Raw genomic sequence first — 23,383 nt, forward strand, 5'->3', positions numbered from 1 at the left:
CAAGAGTCATTCTCAATCTGCTAATCAGGAACCGGAACTCAGATATTTATCCTACTCTGGGTAGGCCCTGCCCACTGGGCTCCTGATGAAAAGGTGATAACACCTTTTCAGGGCATTCGGATGTGAGTCAGGGACAATAGGAAGCTTATAGCTCACTAAAGGACTGATGGGAAACAAAGAGGTTTAGTTTCTGGTGAAACCAATAACACCTTTTCATCAGGAGGTCCCACCTGGTGGGCAGGGCCTACCCAGAGTAGGATAAATATCTGAGTTCCGGTCTTGATTTGCAGATTGACAATGACTCTTGGATGAGAGTCGAAACGTATAGTTTAAAAAGTCCAGATGATACAACTGAATCTTTTTCTACATTTGAATACAACGTTACGATCCAGTCGCTCTTCTCAGCAGACCTTTTCACGCTCTTTTCTTCTTAGTGGAGGCACAGCGGTTACGGTAACGACACGTTTAGCGGCACATCTCTAGCGCTGCTCGGTGCGCTGACCTGCCGCGGCGCTGCTCAGTGTGCGCTGTAGTCACGGCTTTAATTACATCGTACGAGGATCACACATAAGCAGCATTTGGAAACACGCTATAATCAAGCCGTTCTGCCAGTGCCTCCTTTCCTCCAATACTGTCACGCTTACGAACCAAGACAGCTGCGGAATATGTGATTATTTATGGGGTTTTGGACTAAATCTGATTCAAATGTTTAATAGAAATGTTTAAGAAGGACATGAAACAAATAATGATGAAAAAGAAAATTAGGTTTTTGAGAGAAAGGACCGGGAATCTGTTTGCAATGTATTTGTCTATGCTATTTTATGGCAAATGTTTATTGTAATGCGTTTTAAAATGTTAAAATGTGTTAAGTACTAGTTGAAAAAGGTCAAATAACATAAGATTTCTCTTCTCTCTCCCTTTTTCTTTCATTCTTTGAGTAAAAGTATGTCACTGATCATGTATTTTAGAAAAATGTTAGAAAATAAATAAAAATATAGCCGCAAGCAGCAATGATCGGCCCTCGCCATGCCGCCGCCACGCCCGCAACGCCGCCCGCACTGCCGTCCACAACGCAATAGGAGGGGGTGCTAACCCCTTTCATTCCACCTACTGCTGAATCCGTGACGCTATCGCGTCTTCTCCCCTTTGCCCTACATATAAAGTGAAAAGTTTGCGGCTACGCCGCACAGAGACCATGGCTCTTAGAATAAAACTTTGGATAACTTTTGATGGTCCACTCCTGAAGATGAGTCTCACCAAATTTCAGATTAATAGAACTAACGCCCAAGGAGGAGTTTGTAAAAGTATAACGTGTCAGCATGTTCACATTTCAGAGATCTAGCGATTTCCCCATTGAAATAACATGGTAGGTTTCTGTCATCGCTACGGCTACGCTGTAACAAATGTGACATGGGTCTCTGACTTTTTTGATCGGGATGCCAAAATTGAATTTTTGTGACAAATTTCTTCAAATTTTGAAAAACGAAATATTTTACTCTCCATATAGAATTTAATTTCACTCTGTAGGGAGCACTGTCGCTGCAAATTAATTTGATTCACTTCAGGTAGGTTTAGGACAAAGGGTTTAACAACGGATTAAAATTTGACACAATTCGGAATTTATCTGCGCAAACGGCAGCAAATTTAAAATGTGGGAAATTTCTGAAATTCTAGCTAGTTTGCCGCTTTACAGAGTAACCTTAACAGGTAACAAAAGTAATTGGGATAACTTTTGATGTCCCACTCCTCAACACGATTTTCACAACATTTCAGCATTTTCGGGACAACGCCCAGGGAGGAGTTTTAAAAGTACAACGTTTGGAAAAGCTCCAGAGTCAAGCTTTGCAAATTTTGATCCAATATGGCCAACATTTGGTTGGGCGGACGGCACTGCTGTAATAATATTTTTTACTTCTCTTGTCGCCATCTACCTCTGCGCCAAATTTCATGATTCTACAATCAGATTTTTTTGGGCCATTTCCTATCTCTCAATGCATTTTTTTGTACATTTGGGGGCGCTGACGTGCCATTTTTTTTAATTTAAGAAAAAAGAGCCAGAATGTTGAGAGGCACGAATTTTAGAAGTGTGCAAATTTTTTTGACTTTTCGTCAATGTTCACTGGGTGAAAATAGTTGGTCCAAGAAGAAGAAAGAAGAAGAAAGAAAGAATAATATTCCGATGCAAAAACAATGTTTCTCATTTTTCAAATATCATAAACTATACATTTTTGGTAAGCGCGAGGTGTGGGTCCCTGGTCACTGACGGGTACTTTTGTTAATTTTGAGTGGGCTTCGCCCACTTTGTGTTTTTGGCCCTCTATACAGTAATAATGTTAAATTTTTGCATTACATGCTTATATGCACGGAACATGCAAGAGATGGGGAACGTATTTGCGTGCAGCTTAGCGCAAACGAGTGCTTTATATGGGGATGACGACCATGCAAAGTGCTCGTTTAGTTAAAGGTGGTATGGACGATTTTTTTCAGCAAATTTTTTATCATATTTCCTCGTGGCGTGGATAAATCATTTGTCCTGCCACGTATCAATCATAAAACGCACCTATCGCTCACCTGCAGCCGCGTGCGGTTTCTCCCCACGTTTCCGCGTGCCTAAGCGCATGGATCTATCATAATATAGTTCCCTCAGTGTACGGGACAAAATGAAGACGGAGATAGACAGTTCGAGCTGGTTCAGAAGAGACAGAAATCTACGGGAGACGAGAGATGTGATGCGCTCCGTCGCGCTAATAAACAAACACACGTGTGTGTTGTATCAGTCCGCACGGGGGAGTGCGCATGCGCACTTCCGCCTGCGTTCTCAAATCGCCGAAAAATCGTCCATTGCGCCTTTAAATGATATTCATAACTAAACGACTAGAAAAGTATCACCAGGCTTTATCTGCCATAAAATATGAACATACAAAGCACCAGCAGAGGGCGTAAGAAATGCATTGGTCCAGAGGAGAGAATATCAAGTTACAAACAAGGATAATTAATGTTAAAGCTGCAGTGAAGGCCATTTGTGCCCGTTTTGTGAACGTGACAAACACAGAAGAGCGTTTTAGAGTCGGACAGACAGAAATGCATGGTGTGTGACTCTAAAAACAACACTCAAGGTGCAGCATGTTTTTGACATTATAGAAAGTCATACAATAAAACATGACACAAAATGGATTTGATCAGAAAAATTTGAATCAGAAAAGTCTTAACGAACGATCAGATCACAAAAGTTAATTTAGTTTGTAACATGAAGTCCTCTGGAAATAAAGACTTTCACAATTTTGGTCAAAAATCCAATTGTAGTTTCAATTGGATTTGCAAATTATGATTTTGTTAAAATTATGATTATGGTCAAATTTCACTAATAAGAGAAGATTATTAGAACAGAAGAATATGAGCAGCTAAACTAAAACATCGTATGTATTTCAGAGCATATTGTAGAAGTCTAAACTAAGTCCTAAACAGAATAAGACTCTATATTTTATTCTTTGCATAGGATTGTGTTACTTCAATAATATTCGTGATTTGCTAATTGCAGCAATTCAAATTCGATTTATTTGCAATATATCTTCCAGCCGTACACAGAATAATAAAATATCCAGTCTGAATAATGTATAAAACCTGCTAGTTTAGACTTCTGAAATGCATTGGATTCTTGTATTAGTTTAGCAGTTCTTATTTCAGTCTCTCAAATGATACGGAAATCAAATTGTCAGAAATAATAAAGCAACCAGATTTTTTGTTTTCTCAAACTGCAGCTCAAACTTCATGTTCAGTCCTGGTTCAGTCCTGGTTTAGCCCTGGTTAAGCCCTGGTTTAGCCCTGGTTTAGCCCAGGTTTAGCCCAGGTTTAGCCCAGGTTTAGCCCAGGTTTACTCCTGGTTAAGCCCTAATCTAGCCCTGGTTAAGTCCTGGTTTATTTCCGGTTTGGTCCTGGTGTAGCCCTGGTTTAGCCTTGGTTCAGCCCCGGTTAAGCCCCGGTTTAGCCCCGGTTAAGCCCCGGTTTAGTCCCGGTTTAGCCCTGGTTTAGCCCTGGTTAGGCCCTGGTTAGGCCCTGGTTAGGCCCTGGTTAAGCCCTGGTTAGGCCCCGGTTTAGTCCTGGTTTAGCCCCGGTTTGGCCCTGGTTTAGCCCTGGTTAGGCCCTGGTTAAGCCCTGGTTAGGCCCTGGTTAAGCCCTGGTTAAGCCCTGGTTTAGCCCTGGTTAGGCCCTGGTTAGGCCCTGGTTTAGCTCGTCAGTAACTGCACAACTTGGGTCCTTCTTGGGGAGTAAGTCGACCGCACATTGCTCAGTGGTGCCATTATAAGCCGAGGTCAGCGTGTTCTCTCGTCACTGCCATTATGTGACCGCAGCTCGCACAAGTGATCGAGACGCGGCGTTCTGTGCCATAATCGATGCAGCCACGCACTTTCAATACGACCCGTGGATAACTTCTTCTCTATATGTTAGCATTTGCAGGGTAATGATTTTCCAGTGGAGTAAAGCCGCGTTCAGATCGCTGGACACGGTTTCTGACAAAAAATAATATGCACCGGGGTTTGTTTGAAATGTCTATACACAAGGCGGCTGAATTTAGCACTTAGATCTAAACTGCTCGACCATATTTTACATGATTTATACTCCAGGTGCAGAAGAGAAGCCAAACGGCGTGACATTGTTTCAAGTTCATGTAATTGGAAGGAAAAAAATATAAAATAATGCCCAAATACTGTCAAATAAGGATGTCGAGATTATTCAGGTCACAATTTATCCGAAAATAAATAAATGTGACTATTTAGAAGCAAAATCAAATCATTTCAATTCAATTTGAACTCCAAAAAAGTGGATCTAAATGTATAGTGCTTACTATGTCACACTAACTTCACTTTTGCATTCAGAAAGAAAAAAAAGGTTTTCACGTTCGATTTTTGTGTCTGTAATAGTAAATTATAGTTATATCATGATGATTCCTCTCACTATAATCGTAACACTAAAATGTGATATTATCCCTGTTGTGAAAGGATAGTCCATAATACTGGAAAAAATAAATGTTTGAAGAAACAAACCATTTAATATTGGTGGAGTTTATGAAGTGCCATTCATAAAAGCTTGCAGTTTGCACTTTGTTTTCAAAAGCCAAAATAGTATTTCATCCGTCTTTCAACAAATCCACTCAACATTATTTGAATAGATAGATCCGTAGAAGATGTTAACAAAAAGAAAAACAAGCCTTTTGACAGCTTTTCAAAATGAAGAAATCGTTTTTTGTGCAATTGAGCTCGTCTCTTGAAGATTCAGTCACAGCGGGAAGAGGCACAAAACCCCTTTTTGCACTCTCAAATGTATTACGTGTCAGAAAGTAACTCAAAAAGTACCATCTGATTAAAAAGTTACTAGTAAAGTGTGAAAGTGTCACGTGGTACATCTTTTGTACCAAACTTGATTCTGACACTTTAAACTCTGGGAGAGAGTCGTTGTCCCAGTCGCAGTGATTGGACAAATTTTGACACAAATAATTTGTACTAAAATTTGCAAAAATTATTGAGAAAACTATGATCAAATACAGTCTAATTCCCCCGCAAACAGAGCGGAACATGCTGCGTTTTTCTGACTCAAACAATGTTAAAAATGTAGTAGCAGTAGCGGTAAAAGTACCGGTAGCAGTAACAGTAACAGTGGATGTAACAGTAGCAGTATTTTGCTTTTAACTTGTGATCCATGTGAAATATTGAGAGATGTTGTGCGTCTCCATAATATCCTTGTGTATTGGATTTACGCATGTGTTTTTTCACAACACTTTGTCTAAACTGTTCCGACAGCGCTTGTTTTCTCGCTCTGCTGTTAAGGATCAGATACATTCAGGCTCTAGTGGGTCTCGTCTGTCCCAGCTCCTTCCTGCTCTGTGCAGTAGTAGTGAAGCCCAGGTTAGCTTTTTAGGAATAACAAATAGCGCAGAAGCTTCAGAGTTTGGGATTAAAGCATCCTGGATCCTGCAGGAGCAACGCAAGAGCAACACAGGAGCAACGCAGGGTGAACGCGCTCTGGACGTCTCCAGGTGAGGACACAAAGTACACAAAGGACAAGTGTCTACCAGCCGAGTTTTTACAAAAAAAGGCTCCGATGCTTCAGACGAGTTTCATGGAGCGTTTGGATCAGACCCACTCGCTCCCGCTGTAGACTGAGCTTTGATCCGGGGCACGTGCCTCAGAAAAAAGGGTCTGGCGACGCCCCTGCACCAGACCCTAAAGTAAAGTTTACAAATACACAAAAAATTACAGAATCTATTCATCTGGAATATAAAATAATTTGTTGTATAATTGTGTCAAGGTGTGGACATATTTTTTGCCTAATTACTTTTCTCTTTCTATTTTGTTCATTACCCTGTTAAAAGAGAAGAAAAGAAAATTAGAGAAATATTTGTGCCAAATTAGCCAGTTTTAATATCGGCTGATGCTAATATTAGTGAAAATCTTTACATTTTCAGTCTAGAAATGAAAAATTCTTAAAATATTAAAATAAATGCACAAATGTTGATGTGGCTAAAATTGTGAATTGAACAGATTAGTGTGAATTACATCTAAATCTTGTCTTGTTCTCGTGAGAATTGTGTCTCATGCCGAGTAAACAAACCTAAACTCCAGAACTGAATCATTTCCTTACTGTCAATATTCACATGTATTTGTCCAGCACTTTCCAACAGCCTGAGGAACATGTACGGTAGCCTGTAGGAACATTTTGTGGTCTGTAAACAAATGTGGCGTAAAAGGTCAGCCCACTTGAGTAGTTCACTGCTCACAGATGTATAATTATAGAAATGAGAAGTCAAGATTGAGAATGACTCTTGGATGAGACTCGAAACATTTTGTTTTTCTGAAAACAGAGTCCAAGACAATACAAAGGAACGACTGAGGATTACAGCGACTTGTTAATGAGAAGTAAAGGCGTATATTGTGCCGTATAAATCGAGAAATACTGGACTTTCAGTGAGCATGAACAGTGGAGTATGAAGTCAATAATCAGATTCATTAACAGCACATTCACTGGCTTTAGTTCAGTTTATATGTACAACAACAATAATGCATTGGACCTTAACAGCCAAAGTGCATTATTCATTCATTCCACACTCACTGGTGTTTACTTCTGAAGCCACAGCTGCCCTGACGGAAGTGTGGCAGCCAATCTGTGCAATCGGCCACTCAGACCACCACCAGCACCAGCACTCACTCACTACATACTAGGCCAGGAGGGGGAGGGGTCTCGCTCAAGGAGAGTTTACAACAGAAACAGAGCCAGAGCCAGAGCCACAGCTGAGCCAGAGCTGAGCCAGAGCCACAGCTGAGCCAGAGCCAGAGCCACAGCTGAGCCAGAGCTGAGCCAGAGCCACAGCTGAGCCAGAGCCAGAGCCACAGCTGAGCCAGAGCTGAGCCAGAGCCACAGCTGAGCCAGAGCCAGAGCCACAGCTGAGCCAGAGCTGAGCCAGAGCCACAGCTGAGCCAGAGCCAGAGCCACAGCTGAGCCAGAGCCAGAGCCAGAGCCACAGCTGAGCCAGAGCTGAGCCAGAGCCAGAGCCACAGCTGAGCCAGAGCTGAGCCAGAGCCACAGCTGAGCCAGAGCCAGAGCCACAGCTGAGCCAGAGCCAGAGCCACAGCTGAGCCAGAGCCAGAGCCACAGCTGAGCCAGAGCTGAGCCAGAGCTGAGCCAGAGCCAGAGCCACAGCTGAGCCAGAGCCAGAGCCAGAGCCACAGCTGAGCCAGAGCTGAGCCAGAGCCAGAGCCACAGCTGAGCCAGAGCAAGAGCCAGAGCCACAGCTGAGCCAGAGCTGAGCCAGAGCCAGAGCCACAGCTGAGCCAGAGCCAGAGCCAGAGCCAGAGCCAGAGCCAGAGCCAGAGCCAGAGCCAGAGCCAGAGCCAGAGCCTGAGCCAGAGCCACAGCTGAGCCAGAGCCAGAGCCACAGCTGAACCAGAGCCAGAGCCACAGCTGAACCAGAGCCAGAGCCACAGCTGAGCCAGAGCCACAGCTGAGCCAGAGCTGAGCCAGAGCTGAGCCAGAGCCACAGCTGAGCCAGAGCTGAGCCAGAGCCACAGCTGAGCCAGAGCCAGAGCCACAGCTGAGCCAGAGCCAGAGCCAGAGCCACAGCTGAGCCAGAGCTGAGCCAGAGCCAGAGCCACAGCTGAGCCAGAGCTGAGCCAGAGCCACAGCTGAGCCAGAGCCAGAGCCACAGCTGAGCCAGAGCCAGAGCCACAGCTGAGCCAGAGCTGAGCCAGAGCCAGAGCCACAGCTGAGCCAGAGCTGAGCCAGAGCTGAGCCAGAGCCAGAGCCACAGCTGAGCCAGAGCCAGAGCCAGAGCCACAGCTGAACCAGAGCCAGAGCCACAGCTGAGCCAGAGCCAGAGCCACAGCTGAACCAGAGCCAGAGCCACAGCTGAGCCAGAGCTGAGCCAGAGCCACAGCTGAGCCAGAGCTGAGCCAGAGCCACAGCTGAGCCAGAGCCAGAGCCACAGCTGAGCCAGAGCCAGAGCCAGAGCCACAGCTGAGCCAGAGCTGAGCCAGAGCCAGAGCCACAGCTGAGCCAGAGCTGAGCCAGAGCCACAGCTGAGCCAGAGCCAGAGCCACAGCTGAGCCAGAGCCAGAGCCACAGCTGAGCCAGAGCTGAGCCAGAGCCAGAGCCACAGCTGAGCCAGAGCTGAGCCAGAGCTGAGCCAGAGCCAGAGCCACAGCTGAGCCAGAGCCACAGCTGAGCCAGAGCTGAGCCAGAGCCAGAGCCACAGCTGAGCCAGAGCCAGAGCCACAGCTGAGCCAGAGCCAGAGCCACAGCTGAGCCAGAGCCAGAGCCACAGCTGAACCAGAGCCAGAGCCAGAGCCACAGCTGAGCCAGAGCCAGAGCCACAGCTGAACCAGAGCCAAAGCCACAGCTGAGCCAGAGCCAGAGCCAGAGCCACAGCTGAGCCAGAGCTGAGCCAGAGCCAGAGCCACAGCTGAGCCAGAGCCAGAGCCACAGCTGAGCCAGAGCCAGAGCCACAGCTGAGCCAGAGCCAGAGCCAGAGCCAGAGCCAGAGCCAGAGCCAGAGCCACAGCTGAGCCAGAGCCAGAGCCAGAGCTGAGCCAGAGCCAGAGCCACAGCTGAACCAGAGCCAGAGCCACAGCTGAGCCAGAGCCACAGCTGAGCCAGAGCTGAGCCAGAGCTGAGCCAGAGCCACAGCTGAGCCAGAGCTGAGCCAGAGCCACAGCTGAGCCAGAGCCAGAGCCAGAGCCACAGCTGAACCAGAGCCAGAGCCACAGCTGAGCCAGAGCCAGAGCCACAGCTGAGCCAGAGCCAGAGCCACAGCTGAACCAGAGCCAGAGCCACAGCTGAGCCAGAGCCAGAGCCACAGCTGAGCCAGAGCCAGAGCCACAGCTGAGCCAGAGCCACAGCTGAACCAGAGCCAAAGCCACAGCTGAGCCAGAGCCAGAGCCACAGCTGAGCCAGAGCCAGAGCCACAGCTGAGCCAGAGCCAGAGCCAGAGCCAGAGCCACAGCTGAGCCAGAGCCAGAGCCACAGCTGAACCAGAGCCAGAGCCACAGCTGAGCCAGAGCCAGAGCCACAGCTGAGCCAGAGCCAGAGCCACAGCTGAGCCAGAGCCAGAGCCACAGCTGAGCCAGAGCCAGAGCCACAGCTGAGCCAGAGCCAGAGCCAGAGCCAGAGCCACAGCTGAGCCAGAGCCAGAGCCACAGCTGAACCAGAGTCAGAGCCACAGCTGAGCCAGAGCCAGAGCCACAGCTGAGCCAGAGCCAGAGCCAGAGCTGAGCCACAGCCAGAGCCACAGCTGAACCAGAGCCACAGCTGAGCCAGAGCCACAGCTGAGCCAGAGCCAGAGCCAGAGCCACAGCTGAACTAGAGCCAGATCCAGGTTTAGATTGTGCCACGTGTGAAAACACCACAAAACCTGCTCTAACTCTACTTCTAATACTATTTCTGTTCTTGTGCTATATTATGAAGTGAAAGTGCACGTTACTGTTACAGCGCTGATTGTGGATTAATTCAATCATCAAAATGAAGCTTTAACGGTCGGGAGGTTGTTCGAGGTTAATGACTAAATTAAACATTCAGCAGAGAGTGAGCGCAGCGCCGTTTAACACTTTATTCAGTCCATAACGGAAACGACACTCACGGAACACGAAACAAAACAGCATAAAGAAAGAAACTCATGTTTATTTAGCCAGTTTTAGAAAATACATCCACGGCAGCTGTCCAGGAGGAAGAGAAGACAAGAAGGCTTTGACTCAATAACCGATCATTGACTTGTTCGCCGCCGATCAAGGAATTAGGAATTAATTATGAATTCTTCAGGTTTATGTGGGAAACAGTGTGAGTACGAGCCGCACGGAAAAGCACGAGCTGCACAGAAAAACACGAGCTGCACAGAAAAACACGATGTTGCACAGAAAAACATGAGCTGCACAGAAAAACACGAGCTGCACAGAAAAACACGAGCTGCACAGAAAAACACGATGTTGCACAGAAAAACATGAGCTGCACAGAAAAACACGAGCTGCACAGAAAAATACGAGCTGCACAGAAAAACACGAGCTGCACAGAAAAACACGATGTTGCACAGAAAAACACGAGCTGCACAGAAAAACACGAGCTGCACAGAAAAATACGAGCTGCACAGAAAAACACGAGCTGCACAGAAAAACACGATGTTGCACAGAAAGACACGATGTTGCACAGAAAGACACGAGCTGCACAGAAAGACACGATGTTGCACAGAAAGACACGAGCTGCACAGAAAAACACGATGTTGCACAGAAAGACACGAGCTGCACAGAAAGACACGATGTTGCACAGAAAGACACGAGCTGCACAGAAAGACACGAGCTGCACAGAAAGACACGATGTTGCACAGAAAGACACGAGCTGCACAGAAAAACACGAGCTGCACAGAAAAAACACGATGTTGCACAGAAAGACACAAGCTGCACAGAAAAAACACGATGTTGCACAGAAAGACACAAGCTGCACAGAAAGACACGATGTTGCACAGAAAGACACGAGCTGCACAGAAAGACACGATGTTGCACAGAAAGATACGATGTTGCACAGAAAGACACGAGCTGCACAGAAAGATACGATGTTGCACAGAAAGACACGAGCTGCACAGAAAGATACGATGTTGCACAGAAAGACACGAGCTGCACAGAAAGACACGATGTTGCACATCTACCCAGGAGCGGCTCAGACACAGATTCTCACTTTGGTTCGATCAAGAACTACAACAAAAGACAATCCTCAGTCCGACCCTCGTTAGCGTTCACGTCAAGCGTGTGGAGCGCTCGTAGACGGTTTGTTGGACTCGATGTGCGAAGCCTGCAGCGCCTCTCGTGTCGCGGAGCCGTTGCAAAGACGATTTGCTCAGATATCGTTCCTCCAAAGCATAAAAGAAGCTCCAACATGTGTGTGTGTGCGTGCCTGTGCCTGTGTGTGTGTGTGTGCCTGTGTGTGTGTCTGTGTGTGCGTGTGCGCGTGTGTGCGTGTCTCTCTCTGTCTATTATTACTATTATTGGATTATCGGTGACAGATATTCTTGTGCATCCCTGTTTGTAGTCAGATTGTCCTTAGTTCACCAAAGATCTGATCGTTATCTGATATTATCCGAGTTATCCGATTATAGAAAGGAGGTTTTCACATGTAAAATAATGTAAGAAAGGGCAAACTACTGTGCGAAAGACAACCATTTAAGAGAAAGAGTGTGTCATCATTGTACTTTTTCGTCCAAATATAAAATGATGATTTATCTTGTGCCGTAAAAACACACTAAAATCTGATCAAAGTCTTGAATTCGGATTATTCTGCTTTTATTCTGCCCGTGTAAACAGTGTTGGGACTAACGACGTTCAAGTATAACCGCTCTACCGTTATTTTCATCCGTAACGAGTGCTCTAACGTTTGACCCTTCCCTCTGTTATAACACGTCACCGTTAAAGCTCGTTATTTCACCTCGAGTCGCAGCGCTGAGGTTTTATCAGAAGTAAACAGGCGCGAGCAGGAATGACAGGTTTGTAGAACGTGACCGTAAAGAAGCAGAAGCAACGTTTGGCAGGTGTAAAATCTTTCCCCGTTTCACGCGTCATTTCAACGGTAACACGCTGTAATCACTGATCGTAATGGACGTAACGCTAACGATTTATTCCTTTTTATTCATTCGAGCGGCAGTTGACGATTTAAAAAGAAGCATTGGATTAATGTGACGTACAGAGTTGCCAGATTGGGCGGTTTTCTGTAGGTCTAAGAGCCCGTACTGCATCGTTTTGGGGTCATCGATGAGGAGGACGGGCGAAGAGGGCGAGTACCATTGTTCAACCCGTCAGGCCACAGGATGCAGCGGTGAGAAAGTTAAATACATTAAATACATACAGACGTTAAATTGAGCGCGGCGAGGGAGGAGGGAAGACACGGTTTGTGAGCCAACCCTTTAACGTGTTAGATTTGATAAAGATAAGTCGTTTGTGGGACCTTTGGTGTTTTTTATTAGTCAGGTTTTATTAGGCCTCTTTACATTCGCTGTGTTCCAGTGCGTCGTGTGTCTCGCCACGTCGAGGACGAGACGTTTTCATCACAGAAATGCAGCGTGAATGATGCGCAGTACACCTGATACAGTATGTGCGCGTTCTTTACAGTATGTGCGCGTTCTTTACAGTATGTGCGCGTTCTTTACAGTATGTGCGCGTTCTTTACAGTATGTGCGTGTTCTTTACAGTATGAGCGTGTTCTTTACAGTATGTGCGCGTTCTTTACAGTATGTGCGCGTTCTTTACAGTATGTGCGCGTTCTTTACAGTATGTGCGTGTTCTTTACAGTATGAGCGCGTTCTTTACAGTATGTGCGCGTTCTTTACAGTATGTGCGCGTTCTTTACAGTATGTGCGCGTTCTTTACAGTATGTGCGCGTTCTTTATAGTATGAGCGCGTTCTTTACAGTATGTGCGTGTTCTTTCTTGACAACTGATGGAATATAGTTTATCAATGAAATCACATTTTCATTTGGGCATGATCTGGGGGGCGTGGCACTCTTCAAATACATTTCCTGTGTATTTTAAGCTCAAATCTAGTCACAGTTGAGTCTTAATGGAGGTTGTTGACCCGGTGTCATCTCAGAAAAGTAAAGAGACCGTTCTGTAGATGTTAAAATACAACAGGCCGTGTTAGCGTCAGCGTTTAGCCTGAAGCTAGCGTTAGCATTCTTGGATAACTAGCCACATTTGGAGCCGTTCGTACCACTTTATTCTTCTCCATGTTTTGAGTCTGTATTTGGTCAAACAGAACTCCTACATCCCACATACTCTGCATTTGCTCTTGCAGTTGTGCAGCAGTGAGTGACAGCAGCTCCTCTACATTGAAATTAATGGATCACTCCTGTTAGTGAACGTAACCGCGGATACAGACTGTATCTATCAGCAAACGTCAAGTCCACGATGTTCAAAAGGAGCAAGAGGAAGTTTTAGAACGTAGTGTCCTAGGCCTCTCGTCTAACATGTATTTACCCAAGCGACGTCACTAAATGAGTTTATGGTCACTACATTTTCACTTCCTGATTCATGCACACATCAAATACAAACGTTTCTACTGTGAAGATCCAGCACGTACTTTCACCCATCGATATCATGGCAAATATGATTTTATTTATAGTGGATTATGTATTTTACCTAAATTGAGTTCAGTCAATATTATGTCAGTTCTACAAAAATGTGTTGAAACATGTCTTTAAATGTATTAGTTGAATTTTAATTATCAGACAAATGTGAAATGTTTGTACATTTTATTGCAAAAATGCAGCAATATCACCTAATTTTGTAAACTTTAAACATATTTTTATTTTTAAACAGCTCACTTGGTAGAATTTTACTAAAAACAACATTGATATATACATGTTGCATCTCAACAACATTTACCTACATTTGGAAATTATAAATAATGTTAGTCCCTTTTATATTAAAGTTGCATTTAGTGGTGGAAGTAACTAATTACAAATACTCAAGTTTGTGGGTGATTTTGAGTACATTTTTATACATATGTCTCACCTCTGTCTCACCTCTGTTTCACGTCTGTTTCACGTCTGTTTCACGTCTGTTTCACGCCTGCTTCACCTCTGTTGCACGCTTCTTTCACGCTTGTTTCATGCCTGTTTCATGCCTGTTTCCCGCTTGTTTCACGCTTGTTTCGCGCTTGTTTCACCTCTGTTTCACGCTTGTTTTACGTCTGTTTCACGCCTGTTTCACGTTTGTTTCACGCTTGTTTTACGTCCGTTTCACGCTTGTTTCACCTCTGTTTCACGCTTGTTTTACGTCTGTTTCACGCCTGTTTCACGTTTGTTTCACACTTGTTTTACGTCCGTTTCACACTTGTTTCACCTCTGTTTCACGCCTGTTTCACGTTTGTTTCACGCTTGTTTTACGTCTGTTTCACGCTTGTTTCACCTCTGTTTCACGCTTGTTTCACCTCTGTTTCACGCCCGTTTCACTCCTCTTTCACCTGTTTCACTCCTCTTTCACCTGTTTCACGCCTCTTTCAGCTCTGTTTCGCTCCTGTTTCACTCCTGTTTTACCTCTCTTTCACATCTGTTTCACCTCAGTTTCATGCCTGTTTCACGCCTGTTTTACGTCTGTTTTACATCTGTTTTACATCTGTTTTACATCTGTTTTACATCTGTTTCATGTCTGTTTCACGCCTGTTTCACGCCTGTTTCATGTCTGTTTCACTCCTGTTTCATGTCTGTTTCACTCCTGTTTCATGTCTGTTTCACTCCTGTTTCACGTCTGTTTCATGTCTGTTTCACTCCTGTTTTACCTCCGTTTCACTCCTGTTTCACCTCTGTTTAAACCCCTGTTTAACGCCTGTTGTTTCACTCCTGTTTCACCTCCGTTTCACCCCTGTTTCACTCCTGTTGTTTCACTCCTGTTTCACCTCTGTTTCACCTGTTTCACTCCTGTTGTTTCACTCCTGTTTCACTCCTGTTTCACCTCTGTTTCACCTCTGTTTCACTCCTGTTTCACTCCTGTTTCACGCCTGTTGTTTCACTCCCGTTTCACCTCTGTTTCACCCGTTTCACGCCTGTTGTTTCACTCCTGTTTCACCTCTGTTTCATCCCTGTTTCATGCCTGTTGTTTCACTCCTGTTTCACCTCTGTTTCACGCCTGTTGTTTCACTCCTGTTTCACCTCTGTTTCACCCCTGTTTCACTCCTGTTTCACCTCTGTTTCATCGCTGTTTCACTCCCGTTTCACCTCTGTTTCACCCCTGTTTCACGCCTGTTGTTTGACTCCTGTTTCACGCCTGTTTCACTCCTGTTTTACCTCCGTTTCACTCCTGTTTCACCTCTGTTTAAACCCCTGTTTAACGCCTGTTTCACCTCTGTTTCACCCCTGTTTCACTCCTGTTGTTTCACTCCTGTTTCACCTCTGTTTCACCCCTGTTTCACGCCTGTTGTTTCACTCCCGTTTCACCTCTGTTTCACCCGTTTCACGCCTGTTGTTTCACTCCTGTTTCACCTGTTTCATCCCTGTTTCACGCCTGTTGTTTCACTCCCGTTTCTCCTCTGTTTCACCCCTGTTTCACCCCTGTTTCACGCCTGTTGTTTCACTCCTGTTTCACCTCTGTTTCACCCCTGTTTCACGCCTGTTGTTTCACTCCCGTTTCACCTCTGTTTCACCCCTGTTTCACGCCTGTTGTTTCACGCCTGTTGTTTCACTCCTGTTTCACCTCAGTTTCACCCCTGTTTCACGCCTGTTGTTTCACTCCTGTTTCACCTCTGTTTCACCCCTGTTTCACGCCTGTTGTTTCACTCCTGTTTCACCTCTGTTTCACCCCTGTTTCACGCCTGTTGTTTCACGCCTGTTGTTTCACTCCTGTTTCACCTCTGTTTCACCTCTGTTTCACCCCTGTTTCACGCCTGTTGTTTCACGCCTGTTGTTTCACTCCTGTTTCACCTCTGTTTCACCCCTGTTTCACTCCTGTTTCACCTCTGTTTCATCCCTGTTTCACTCCCGTTTCACCTCTGTTTCACCCCTGTTTCACGCCTGTTTCACGCCTGTTGTTTCACGCCTGTTGTTTCACTCCTGTTTCACCTCTGTTTCACCCCTGTTTCACCCCATTGAGTAAATGTTTTGCCATGTAAGTGTACTTCCACTTGAGTACAAATTTGCAGTATTCTTTCCATCACTGTTTATCCATCAAGTATTAAGTTACTGGTGGAAGGTATTATCATAGTAGCAGCAGTAGTAGTAGTAGTAGTAGTAGTAGTAGTGGTAGTATTACTACTACTATTAAATATTTAATTCATACTTTTTTACATTTGTGGTTTTATTAGTAATTATCGGCAAATGTAAATTTCCACTTTTAATATTGCCAAAAAGAAGTCATTATTATTACGACAGAGAAAATAAAGATTTGGTGAATATCTAATCCTCTGTTTGATTATTCTGCCTGTTAAACTTTAAAACTATTCAAATGGAGCTTTTTCATTCAGAATTCTGCTCTCCAAACTCTTCAAACTAATCTGAGGGTTTGGCAGGAGTCGCTGATAAGCTTTTACATATTATTTTAATGGCCCAGTCATTAGCAGTGGTCCAAGTGTGAATCATTACGCTCTTTTATGTGGGATTTTATGACATTTACGCACATTTAGTCACAGATCAAATTAGATGAAAGTGACGAGCAAAGAATACAAAGATTAATGTTCAACCAGCTGCAGGGTTAAAGAGTAGACGCTTGTTTTCTGAATGCTCAAAGCTTTCACACCGAGTTAAAAAGAAATAAGACTGAGCAGCAGGACTAAACCAGGTCTAAACCAGGACTAAACCAGGTCTAAAGCAGGTCTAAAGCAGGTCTAAACCAGTGCCTTAAAGTGCCTATAACCGTTTTTTATGATGTTCTAATTTTGACTTTATTTGGTGTATTTGTACCTGTTGTACATATAAATTATAGTTTCACACCAATCAAGCAGGTATTTGTGGAGAAAACGTTGAAAAATCGAGAAAATGGCAGGAAGTGACATCACACCAGGGACACTCATTCCAGTCACAAGAAACACATTTTTTGACTCTCTAAACATCTATTCAACAAAAGTGACATTAGATGAGTTTTTGCCCAGTGTTTGCTGGGTAATTTCCGACTGTGATGTCATCAATTCCAAACAGGAAGTGAAATTACAAACCTAAAAAATGTGCTAGTCAGCGATAACATTTTATCATTTTTAGCAAAATTCTAAATATATTCATCTTAACTGTATTTTAGTTTAATGAGTCGTCCGACCTGTAGGGGGCGCTTCCTTTTGTGCAGGTTTGGCGTTTAAAGGCCCTCTGTGGAACTACGTCACTTTTTCTACCACACGCTCGTCATCATCAAGGTTTTATTGCTGTCAAACGATGTCAATGAACTGAACTCCTTTGCCTGTATTCAAACCGGCTGCTGCGTCGCCGAAAAACAAATGACATGCAAAACACCGTATCCTTCCTGTGAGCGGGCCGGGCTCGCCCCTCCTCGGATGTGACTTGTAACTCGGACCACTGCCACCAGAAATGTTACAGAGAGCGTCTTTAAGTACGAATGAGACCAGAGTATCTCGAAAAAAGAAATCTAGAGTAGTGATGAGGTCAAAATTGTTCGGTTTATCAATAATCGTGATTATACAGGTCACAATATAATCATAAGAGTAAGATAGTAATAATAATCGCGAAACAAATTTAAGTAGTTTTTGTTCACTATACAGCCGTATACAATAGACGTAAGTGTACCAAACGTTTTGTTTATCCGGCTGTTTTTGTCACATTTAAATGTATTGCGTCTTTCAGAAAGTAACATTTTGTAAAGCCGTTCAAACTTCAGGAATAGTAACACGTCAAACCATGAAAATCGAAGAAACTTAAAGATTTGACAGTTTCAATAATCGTGAGTGATCATTTAATCGTGATGTTTTTTCTCGCAGTAATCGCAACACTTTCACATCGCAACATCCCCACTTAAAAGAAATATTGTACGTGTTAAAATGTGTATGATATGATCTATAAAAACACCATCACTGACACGAGATCAAAGCCGATGGGGAAAGACACGCCCCCTTTGATCACTCGAATAAAAGGGAGCAAATTGAAGATCAAGTATTTCAATAATCCGTCCATAAATCTGACCCACAAAACACACGTGCATAACAGCTCGACGTACAGAAAACTACCAAGAAACTCAAAGCATGTATATGTAAAAGAAGAACAGAATGAAAGGACAGTTGTCTTTAGAATCCCAACCAAAAAGTCGAGTAATAAAAATGTTGGTCAACGAAGACGCCGTCGATCGACTACTTGACAAACCAGGCAACAAAAACGCCAAACTGGCACAAGCACAAACCAGACTTAACAACTGTCACTAAAAACACTTTTTACGTTTCTTTGGATCATTTTCTCCCACAAAAGCGGTCTTCACTCCAGCACAACCGTGAGAAAAAACAACACTGCACGTTCATGCGAAAAACACAACAACCAGGATTAGCCGGGCGATAAAAAAACCGTGCACGCTTTGTCGGTATTGTGGCGTCACGTTTTGATCTGGTTTGGCGCCGGGTTACAGTAGCGGGGGCCGGATGACTGAGAACATTGCCCTTCAGAGCGAGCGGCTACATTAAATTTGCATCCGGAGCACTGCGATCGGTGACCGGCTTAATGTCGGGTGTCAGGGCTGCTCCGCTCGCCGGCGTTCTCCGACCGCACACAAATCAGAAGAAAGGCACTCTGCGGAACCTCTGAGCGCTCGTTCTAGACTCGTTTTGTGATAAGAAAGACTTTTTAGAGCTCATAATACAGACTTTTAGTGCTCATTCTTGACTCGTTTTGTGATAAAGACTTTTTAGAGCTCATTCTTGACTCGTTTTGTGATAAAGACTTTTAGAGCTCATTCTTGACTCGTTTTGTGATAAAGACTTTTAGAGCTCATTCTTGACTCATTTTGTGATAAGAAAGACTTTTTAGAGCTCATTCTTGACTCATTTTGTGATAAGAAAGACTTTTTAGAGCTCATTCTTAACTTGTTTTTGTGTTTTTTCATTCAATCTGTAATATTTTCTGTTTACTATTGGTTTACCTTTATTAACATTGTTAAACGATTGCCATGGGGTGATTAAATGTGATTATATTGCAGATTTCTTTTATATATCCATCTTTTTTCCTCCATTTGTTTATAAACAAATAAACAGAACGAGTATGAATTAAAAAAAACACAAACAGACATGAACTAAACACAAATACCAACACAATCACTCTATAATCTCCTGTTAAACGTTGTTGAATTAAAACAATATTGCAGATTTAACGAGTAGATTTGATTAAACATGAAATATGAAGTATGTAGAGCTGTGCATTGTCGACTAAACAAAGCACAGAATTAGCAAAAGCTCTACAAAAAATCTCTACAATCCGACGGTTCGCGAACAGGAAAAGTACTAGTACTAGTACTTGGATTGTGTATTTCTGTGTAAAACGATAGATTAAATTCACAATTCGCTCCTAAATTGCCAGCTCCTCTTTCCTGTCGCGCTCCACCATGATGTCATTACAGCGTCGTTTATCGTGCGTTTATCGTGCGTTTATCGTGCGCCCGTCGCTTAACGAGGCGACGCTGTGGGTCAAATGCTCTGGCAAGTCCCACATTTCCGTCAAACTCATGCTCTTATTTTATTTATACTGTTAATGTTATTGCTGTAAAGAAGCTGTAGAGATGAAGCGATTGTAGCGTCCCGCAGCTGGACACCCATGTGGTTTCTGTGTTAATGTTTGTTCGTTTTTTTGAGCATTTTTTTCGTGTTTTTTGTTGTTTTTGCATGTTTCGGCATGTTTTTTGCTTGTTTTTGTGTGTTAATGTGTGTTTCTGCATGTTTTTCGCGTGTTTTTTGCATGTTTCTGCATGTTTTTCGCGTGTTTTTGCGTGTTTTTGCTTGTTTTTGCGTATTTCTGTGTGTTTTTGCGTGTTTCTGCATATTTTTGCGTGTTTCTGTGTGTTTCTTGTGTTTCTGTATGTTTCTGCGTGTTTTTGCATGTTTCTGTGTGTTTCTGTATGTTTTTTGCGTGTTTTTGTGTGTTTCTGCGCGTTTTTTGTTGTTTTTGCATGTTTCTGCATTAGAGGCAGTTTGAGAGCGGTTTGGCTCATGATATTTCATAAGTTTGAGCTCTAAACGCCATCATCTCCTCGTTTAGAAATCCCAGAGTTCCATGCTCTGATCCACAGCCTGAGCACACTCTGACCTCTCATCATGTTTTGTGAGTTAAATGTCACTTTTATACTTCAAAGAGAAGTGTGACGTTGTGTGAGTTTGTAGGGCGCGGGCCAAAGCAGGACAGGCAAAGCGAGGCAGGTGGTCCTACAATGTTAGATTGTGCTCATACATATTCATATACATATATTCATACAGTCATGTTACGTTTAATGGGATGCAGTGCTTTTTCGGTGTGTGACACGCCTTTGAAGCAAAGCACGAAAATGATTTTTAGAAATTACAATTTATTTATTTTTATAAAAAATGAATAGACTAATCAGTTCTAGAACAAGCATAAGAAAGTTTTTCTTCAGGCATCGCATCATTTGAGAAACTCTTTAGTCTTAGGTTTTTAAATGTGCCGTAAGCTTTAAAACAAGGTTCTGTGATAAACTATTTATAAGATGTTAATAATCACTTATTTTATTATAAACACTTACTAGCATTTATAGATATATAAATATAAATATCCATAAGCCAAAATTGTGTGTTCAAACCATGTTCAAAGTGTTGTAAGAGCATTCATAAGCTCATAAGACATCAAAGTGGTGCATTTTCTCTAAGAACAGAAGTATTTTACAACAATAATTAATATTCCTTGAATCCTTGTGATTAAAAAGCTCGTCCTGGTGACGAGTTCCTTCTAGTTTTTGAGTAACATTTAAATGTGATGTTTCCTGTCACACTGGATTACAGCCTTTTTAGACTTAAAGTGGAGATAAAAGTTTACGCCAACGTCTTTATCAAGTGCGTCTGACACTGCGACCTCACTCCAGTCATAGTCGCGGGACAAAACACCAGTGTCCCGGGACGTTTAGAGATTCTGTCCACGCCGAGTTTCAGAGGAAGAAATACATTCATTATAAAGTCATTTAAAGGAGCATTGTCGGAGCATCCACCACATGTCCAGATGAAGAACTCTCCCACAGAACGGACCCAACACGTTTATCCTGCTTCCTGCTTGCCTCTCCGCCGACCTGACCTGTAACTTGCCTCCACTGAGCGACCTGCCCACTCGGGAAAAGTTCCACGGTGCCCCTTTAACCCCGATAACGCGCACGGTTGACGTAATCGCCCCTCCAACTTCAACTTCAATCATCATTTCACCCGACATTGTCACGCGCGTCGCCAATCACCGCGCGCGCGAGCCCCCCCCCGCCCCGATCCCGCCCACTCGCGAGTCAAACGCATCCCGTGAAGTAGTTCACACTCTCCCCGCGTCCCCTCCCCCTCCTCCTCCCCGCGCGCGCGTCCAGGTGACCCCCTCATCCCGCTCATCACGGTGTCCCCCCGCACCACTCACCCCCGCCCACACACCCACCCGCGCGCGCTCCGTCCCTCCCCCGTTGACCTTGCGCGAGCTCCAACGCGAGGACAGAGCGCTATTATCCGCGTTATTATATGTCACTGCGCTCGGTAACGACGCCGCCGCTGGTGGTGGTGGTGGTTGATACTGGGAGAAGGGAGGAAGAGGAGGAAGAGGAGGCGAGGGAGGAAGAGGAAGAGGGGGGGGAGAAGAAGAGGAGGCGAGGGAGGAAGAGGAAGAGGGGGAGGAAGAGGAAGAGAGGGAGGAGGAGGAGTGGGGGCCCATGCACATTACGCACACATTCGTTGCAAACTGCCAGTCCGATCGCGAGAAGCCAACCACCCCAGCACCCACCCCACCACCACAACACCACCCCAGCACCACAACACCACCCCAGCACCACAACACCACCCCAGCACCACAACACCACCCCAGCACCACAACACCCAACCACTCCCTGGGCATTCAACATCACAGCCACGAGCGGATATCGGCCCGGGGAAAGCGGCACGCACGCGTCAACTGCGAAACGATCACGCAAAAAAAACAACAACAGAAAAAAACAAGTCGAAGCGGCGGCAGCGGGAAGAAGAAGAAGAAGAGGAAGAAGAAGAAGAAGAATATAATACAAGATAAGCAGTACTCTGGCTGCACTTACCGTCTCGTAGCTTTCCGCGGCAGCCACTGATATGTTATGTACGTGCGGTTTTCAGAGGAAGAAGAGTGGATCGTCCGAGCGCGAGGAGGAAAGCAGGACGTATTATGATCTCTCCCCCCGAGAAACAGGCAAAGCGAAGCGGCGTCCGAGCCACTGCCGCCGGCGCTGCTGGTGACGGCGGCTCCCGCAAATATCAAAAACCCAAATTGCAAAAAAAAAAAAAAAAAAAAAAAATTGCAAAAAAAAAAAAAGGAACGCAAGTACGAGGAGGAAATACGCACGAGCCTCGCCGCTGTGTCGCCGCCGCTCGTACGACTCTCCGCCGCGCCGCTCGTACGGTTTTTTGGGGCTGAACGCGCCTGCCCCAAAAACGATTCGACGGAAGACAACAACAACTCCGCGAACGGCCGGATTCTCCGCGACGTTTCCGCGATACGGTCCGCGGGTCCAACTCGTGCCGAAGCGCAGCACGTCCGCGAGCGAGGCTTAACGCACTTCTCCTCCGCCTCCTCCCGCGTGTGTGTTACGGTGGCTCGCTCGCTGGGTTCGTTCGCTCGCCCGCGCACACGCGTACATACACGCGCACACGTTACGCACGCACGCCAGCACGCACGCACACACTTTACGTACGTACGCACACACACACGCGCGCGCACACGTCGTCGCCGGATCCGTCACTTCGCCGGAGCAGTGCGCAGTCAGCCCGCAGACCGCGCTCTCAGGACCGCGCCGACATGACCGCGCGTTCTGCGGCCGTTTGTTTGAGTTCAAAAAAAGTGATTGATCGGTTACTCATGACGAGTCGACTGTGAAATGTGTTTGATCGTCATGATGTGGACGACGCGAACTCGAAAACAAGGAATAATCCTGTCCACTTTCATTATATAGCACCTTTTAATAAACTGAAACACACAAACATGAAATACACTTGCTCCAGAGCTCTTAACCATGATGATAACAAATATAATATATAATACAATAAAAATAGTACAATAATAAATAGATTATTCAATATAAATTTCAAAAAAGACCAAGAGATTCTGATTTGTATCAATAAACCACATGTCAAACTTTATTTGGTTGATAATATATTTTTTACAATTCCAATAGAAATAATTGTTTGAAAAATCGGCAAATCAAAAATGTAATCAATAGTTGCAGTAGATTCTTCGC

At 44.7% G+C, this 23,383-nt stretch overlaps 1 protein-coding gene across 1 annotated transcript in view; it reads right to left on the minus strand.

Moving 5' to 3' along the window:
- Positions 1-22,275, minus strand: part of LOC140354940 (uncharacterized) — a 63,168-nt gene extending 40,893 nt beyond the window's left edge. Inside the window, exon 1 of the mRNA XM_072440119.1 lies at positions 22,211-22,275. The gene's annotated coding sequence lies outside the window, so the exon portion shown is untranslated. The remainder of the gene's footprint in view (positions 1-22,210) is intronic.
- Between the last annotated feature and the right edge of the window lie 1,108 nt (positions 22,276-23,383).

The sequence above is a fragment of the Eucyclogobius newberryi genome, unplaced genomic scaffold (assembly GCF_026437365.1).
Source record: "Eucyclogobius newberryi isolate DKJ021-1_F unplaced genomic scaffold, fEucNew1.0.hap1 SCAF_1, whole genome shotgun sequence".
Taxonomy (NCBI): Eukaryota; Metazoa; Chordata; class Actinopteri; order Gobiiformes; family Gobiidae; genus Eucyclogobius; species Eucyclogobius newberryi.